Genomic DNA, 6707 nt, shown 5'->3' on the forward strand with positions numbered 1-6707 from the left:
TGGCCAACAAAAGACTTCACAAAGATTGTGACTCTTACTAACAGACTCATTTCATTGAAGAGCTTACAGCATTACCACAGGCCTGGTGTTCTCCCAACTTTTCTGCCAAGCCAGGGCCAGTCTGATGACCCACACAACCCTTAGCAACCTTTGTCCTGGGACCAGAGAGGAAGAAGAGCAAGTCTCACAGACAGCACCGTTTTCCTAAGTGGTTTAGATGCCTGCCACAGCAGGTCACTCCACCGTTAGTGCAGACCAAGCCTGAGCTTGCTCTGGAGGCTGGAGGGAGCCAGAAACAAGGCTGAAGGTGGAGAAGAATGCTGCTGGATTTCAGAGCAGGCTCAGATACAAGCACTGGCCCGTGCAATTTCAAAGCATGCACACACTGCTTCACTGGAAGCTTCCTGTCTATAAAGTGAGGATAGTAGATAGTAATGTCCTCTGTGCAGTGAGACAAATAAAGGGGAGGGTCTAAGCTGAAGTCCAGTCCTCCACAAGTACAAGGATTCATTGTGACAAGAGATGGCATCATAGATTCCTGAAGCTTTGGAAATCACTACATGACTATATTTTGCATTTTCAATATCTGGTCCTCTAGGGCTAACAAGATGCAGTTGCAAGTATGTAAATCACGGCTTCCGGTCTTCCTAAATTTCACTTGAATTCACAAATACTAATTTCTGAATAGATAAGGAGTATGACAAGATCTGAACATATCATCAAATGACTGATCTTCAAGTATTTTGTTTTGGTACCAGGGATTAAACCCAGAGATGCTTAACCACTGAACTATATCTCCAGTGGGTTTTTTTTTTTTTTTTTTTTTTTTTTTTAGACAAGGTCTCACTAAGTTGCTGAGGTTGCCCTTGCTCTCGAGATCCTCCTGCCTTAGCCTCTGGAATTGCTGGGATTACAGGCGTGCACCACCACACCCAGCCATACCTTGGAGTTTTTAGAATACAAATGAATAGAGAAACAGGGGTCGAGAAAAAAATATCCATTTCATTCTACTGCTAAACCTGTCTCTGAGTTTTCTAGGAAGTAGAACTGGAGTAATAACATTCACCCTACATTAATTTGATGGGCAGATTTTTATATCTTATATGTAAAGCAGCAATTTATAATTTTCTATATGTGGATAGTAAAACTAAAGTTCAGAAAAATTAAGTAACTTTTGATGGGCTGTATGACATTTAAGTGGTGAAGCTGCTTTTTGTACTCAGGCCTGTCTGACTCAATGCTCTGGTCCACACCCTCTCCCCACCCCCGCCTTTCTGTTTATTCAAATAAATAATCCCTTCAGCAGATGTGTTTCTTAGTCTTGCAATGATTACCACATTTGCTGCTAGTACTAGGAGTGATGTGCAAAATGCTTGCGGGTTTTAACTATAGAATAAACACCAGTTATTCTTGTTTGCATCATAAGGGAGCTGGGGGTCTTGAAATCTAACCTAGAGTAACAATTGATGCTTGCAGTGAACTCTTAGATATTTAGATAAGACTCTATTAAAGCACCCATAAAAAACATTTCCCTGTTCATATACCAGAATGTCAGCCAGCTTCAGAGTTTAAAGAGGTTTTGAGTAGCCCAAATGCTTTTCCCCCACTGGTAGGTGCAGTCGTGTTCTCTTTTTTCCAAAAGAATTTTAGGCAAAAGAGGAAATGCCCTTTGGTGATTCTCACCAAGTTACAAGGAGAGAGAAGTGCGAAAGTTATCATAGGAAGTTGTGACTCCTCTCCTGACTTCCACTTCCAGAGTCTTAGAATTTACACTTCAGATTTGCAAATGGGAAATGAGAACTACTGTATGAAATGGAACCACTTCCATCCTAAGGCTGTACATTTTCAGGGACCAAAGTTCTTTCTAGATTATTTTGAGAGAAAGAAACAGCAAAGGACTAGAGGCAAGATAAATCAAGCCTTTCTATACAACTCCAGTTATGTCAAATTGTTAGGACCACCATGGCCTTAGGGGAAAGAACAGGCATTGAGGAGTTTCATAATATATATATCAGAAATCTCCCCATTATCCAGAAATTAATTTATGTCACCAAGTCCTTTATCCTCCTAGGATCTCTTTTTTCATCTATAAAATGTAGATCACAATACATCTGAGAACTGGTAATAGAGTTAGAATACTAAAGTAAAAAATGGAACACATTGTTATAATAGAACATATTAAATGATATTTTTCAATAATAGAATTACAATACAATGAAGTATTTTGTAAGCCATAAAATGCTAAGCAAATACTGGCCATCATTTGAGATTATTATTAATAAGAAGCTAGTTGAAAAAACAAGACTGGGAATACACAGGGATAGTGTTTTTAATAACGTCAGTCTGCATATGTGGACTTTGCATAGGGCAATCTATGGCCTCAAGCTCTTCCATACTTTCCCACACCAGACACCCAGGGAAACAGCTTTCCAGGGCTCCTGAATTGCCTAAGGCTGAAAGGACACACTGCCAGGATTCAGATCCAGATCTTGTAAAACCAAGGCAGGGGCCCTCCTCGGTTCATTACCATTCTGCCTCCCTTTCTGGACTCTTAGGCAATGATCCCTTTATATTTCCCAACTTATCTTTGTTAAGTTTCTCTTTCCCAAAGTACTGATGATATTTAGAAAGACCTCAAAGGGGGGAAAACATTAGTAAGCAGGGCTGCAGGCTAAGAAAAAGGAAATGACAGCTCTGATACTTATTCACTTGCCATCAAACTTGAAATAGGGGCAATTTCAAGATTTATAACAAAAGATGTAAACAAGGTCAGCAGAACGTTTGTGGAGTTCCTCTGTTGCTTGTGAGGATGACTGCTATTCTCCCCACCCACAACCCCTGACCCAAAGCAATCCCTACTTAGCCATGAACATAAGGCACAGAGCTCTGGCCTGGCAGTGAGAGCAGCAGCACGGGAAATGAAGCAGGTGTCCCTCAAGCCAGCCAGTCTAGGAATTGTCACAGGATGAAATAATACCATGTTTTTTAAAATATGAAAAAAAAAAATGTGATGATACACAAAGTTCCTTCGTTAAGGGTACTTCACACCCTTAATTCCTTTACTGACCACAAATAAGACAAATGTTGGCCTCCTCATGTAAATGATTAGGATTTAGAAAGGATCCTGAGTAGCCTGTAGAGTTATGAGGGTTCATGATTTTATGTCACAGGAATAAAAAGTTAGGCAATCAAGGATGGCCACAATGCCTAGGAATTGAGTCTCATGAACCCAATGTCATTTGTGGGAAGATACTGAAATCTAACTCTGTAATTAGAAATATTTTAATTTCTATTCACTTGGGTTCCACTGAAAGTAACACAAAACATTTATGGAGTATTAGAAAGCAATAAGGAATAGGGACCAATTAAGTGTCTTTTGAAAACCTAGGTGGTGCATCTAATGGAATTAAGCAGCTCATAGAATCAAACTAGAAAATTCCTACATGAGTTCATTCATGCATTGAGTCTCTATTGTGTGCAAAGCATAATTATAAGCCCTGCAGGGACAGAGTGAAGATCAAGATCATGGATACTGCCCTTGCCAAGTTGCTCACATAGAAACAACAAAAGGGAACTCCATACAGGATTGGAAAGCTGACAAAATTGAAAACTCATGTGACACCAAGCACTTATTGTATAAATCTTGGGCAAATATGACAGCTTTAACACTGGCATCAATTATTGCCATAGATATACAAACACACAGGAATGTTCCCTGTTTGCCCTCTTACAAGCCTATAGACTAAAGATAATAATCTTTTATTTTATGCTTAAAGAGACAACATCAAAGAGTTTAAGGCCCAAGATGTGAGGAAGTCAAAGCTCATACAAAAAAGAAATCAAAACAGTAGGTTGGCAGTAGATACATCTTTCTTTACCTTCTTCTTCTCCTTTAAAGAAAATGAAAATAAACATTTGTAGAGTTTTGAAAAATCTAGCATGACCCTACAGTTCTGAACATAAACAGTATATGAAATTTATGTGAAATAAAAGGCAGTATTGCTTGCGAGTACTTGTCGTAAATCCTGGAAGACAGATGTACCCAAGATATGCAATAAAGCCCTTGCCTACTCATGGAAAACACAAAGAAATTCATAGTAACAAGGTGCATGTGTGAGGAGATTTATAGTGGTTTCCCTTCAACATAAACTATTGTGCCTTTGCATGTGAACACTGGACAGAAGGTTTGTATATGATTACAGAATTGCTACATTATTGGTGGACACCTCTGTCAGGTGAGTGAGCACAGCCATCCTGTCCACAGGATGTGCCTCCATTGATACCAAAGTGGCACTTTTCCTCACCTTACCAGGGGTCCTTTGATGTTGTTACTGCCAGTAGCCACTGGATGTTTCTTGTCCTATTTATCACTGGCCTAATAGTCTATTCTTTAATAATGTCAGGACCCTGTGAATTATTACATCTAACACTGGATTAAATTTGCCTTCTTGTGGGCTAGGTTGAGAACGAGAATAATTGATATATGTCTGCAATCAAATGAGAATAGGCAGTAAAGAAAACATAATGAAGTTGTTAGGAGGTAGCTTTCCCTCATGTTCTTCCCAGAACTCTTGACAAGGCAATTCCTCTCTCAGGGCTCGGTCTCCTCATCTGTAAGCAGGGAAGGATGAAATGAGTTGTCATTCTTTATGAACAATAATACTCATTCATCTCTGAGTTGTGGGGACACATTCCCATCTATAATTTGGAAGCTGTTAGTATGGCTTTTCGCTGATAACCCAAATACTCTTACTGGGTGTCCTGGATGCTATTGCAAGATCTAGGATTTTATTATCCAGTTTATGGGAAAAATGAAACCTAAGGATGTTCATTCACTGGGGAATTAAAAAAGTGGAACATAGGCCTTCTGTAAGTCCTGTGTTAGACACTGGGTTTATAACAAGCAAGACAAACTGGTTTCCGCCACTGTGAAAGCTCACCCCCTTGTTGGAGGAAACTGAGGGACTAAATGAGTAAATTAAAATTTTCAGTGTTGTGTTATGGTTAGTTGGTGAAAGATCTCCTAGGATTACAGACAAGAACGCAGGTAAATTCCTTGATTGGTAAAGATTAATAGGACCAAATCTGAATCACTGAGAAAAATCATCCATTTGAACTCCGAGGAACAGGGCTCAAATAGTTCACACTAACATTCAAGTTAGCACCAGACCTCAGACCTAGACTGGAAAATGTAATTCAAAACCAAATCAAATGAAACCAAAATCTTCCAAAGAAGCAAAAACCAAATTCCTGAAATCATGGACAAAACCTAAGTTTGATGAAGGATGAAGACAGGAATTGCAACAGGACAACACCTTTCTATATTATATGTTCCTGCCATTTGATATCACAAAAATATGTATTATCAGACTGGCAAGAGAATAAACTATGCCTGGAGAAAGATAAAAACCCAGACCAAGTGTAGGAAACATTTGAGAGTGAGATCAAATATAAAAGGTTACAACAGTTGATTGATTGTGAAAAAAATTCTAATCTAAATTTTTAAAAGGAGGGATTTGTGCAGGATTTTGGTTTTAATAATGGAAACGTGGTCATGCTCTTCCTGAAAGAGGCAAAAGAAACTTCCAACAAAATAAGTATACTTTCAATAATAATGTGACCAGTGTTACATAAACAGATATTTGAAATATGCCTTGAAAGATACATGTAAAAACATATTTCTCTCTTCTAACAGAGGAGAATGAAGACATATAAATAGTCTATGTTAAAAGAACTAACAGTGCTTGCTGGGACATCCTTGAATGGATAGATGAAACAGCCTCATACTTTCTTGGGCTCTTGGGGATTCATTTAATTCTTGGTGGTTCGTGGTCATAGGAAGGGCTCTAGAGAAAATAAACGACTTTGGGGATGACTGAGGGGGCAAAGTGGCTGGATTTGTAAGTGAAGACATTTTGCTCAGTGAAATCTTTCATCAGATAAATTGCCAAGCTATAGCAGTCCTTCAAGAACAGGGAAACATGTTCAAACCAGTATTGCCTGCGGACAGAGGGATGCTAATTGCTTTACCCAGATTCTCTTGAACCTTCTTGCATGTAGAAGCATAAAAATAGCCAAGCTGTGTACACTGCCTCTAGGATCCAACCCTCCACCTGTGGGAAGGGATTCATGTTTCAACTCTGTCTCATTGCCACAGGTTTGCTTTGGAGCCTAATTACCAACTAAGTTTGATGACAACATAACTGGCTCCAGGGGCTGCTTGTTCCTACCAAACAAAACAAAAAACAAATTCCTGAAGCAAGACCTGAAATGTGCCACTGGGAATACAGAACCAGTGATGCAATTCCAAACTGGGGCTGGTCTCCTCCTTATCTTTTCATCAGCAGCTTCCCTGAAGAGCCTGTCTCCATCAGGTGGACCAGTTTTGACAAATATTTACTGACAAATGACTATTATTTTAATAATTATAATCATTTGCTATTATTTGTTGATTTACAGCCAATGAACATGTTCCTAGACACTATCTCACTGGATGGCCACAACTCTGTAGGGAAAATACATAGAGCAAGGCTCATTAACTGATTTAAATGGGGTAAAATTTACATTGCTGGCAAGTGGAAAAAATGGGAGCAAGAGAGGGAAGGTTACCAACCTGTCACATGCACTGTCCTCCAGTCTGCCATGAAGGAGGCAGACTCAACAGTTAGAAAGCCACTTGGACAGTTCTGAGACAAAAGAATGAGGAG

The 6707-nt window shown here is 39.3% G+C and overlaps 1 protein-coding gene across 20 annotated transcripts in view; it reads right to left on the reverse strand.

Moving 5' to 3' along the window:
* Window positions 1–6707, reverse strand: part of LPP (LIM domain containing preferred translocation partner in lipoma) — a 655110-nt gene that overhangs the window by 32096 nt on the left and 616307 nt on the right. The window lies entirely within an intron of this gene.

The sequence above is a fragment of the Sciurus vulgaris genome, assembly GCF_902686455.1.
Source record: "Sciurus vulgaris genome assembly, chromosome: 10".
NCBI classification, from domain to species: Eukaryota; Metazoa; Chordata; class Mammalia; order Rodentia; family Sciuridae; genus Sciurus; species Sciurus vulgaris.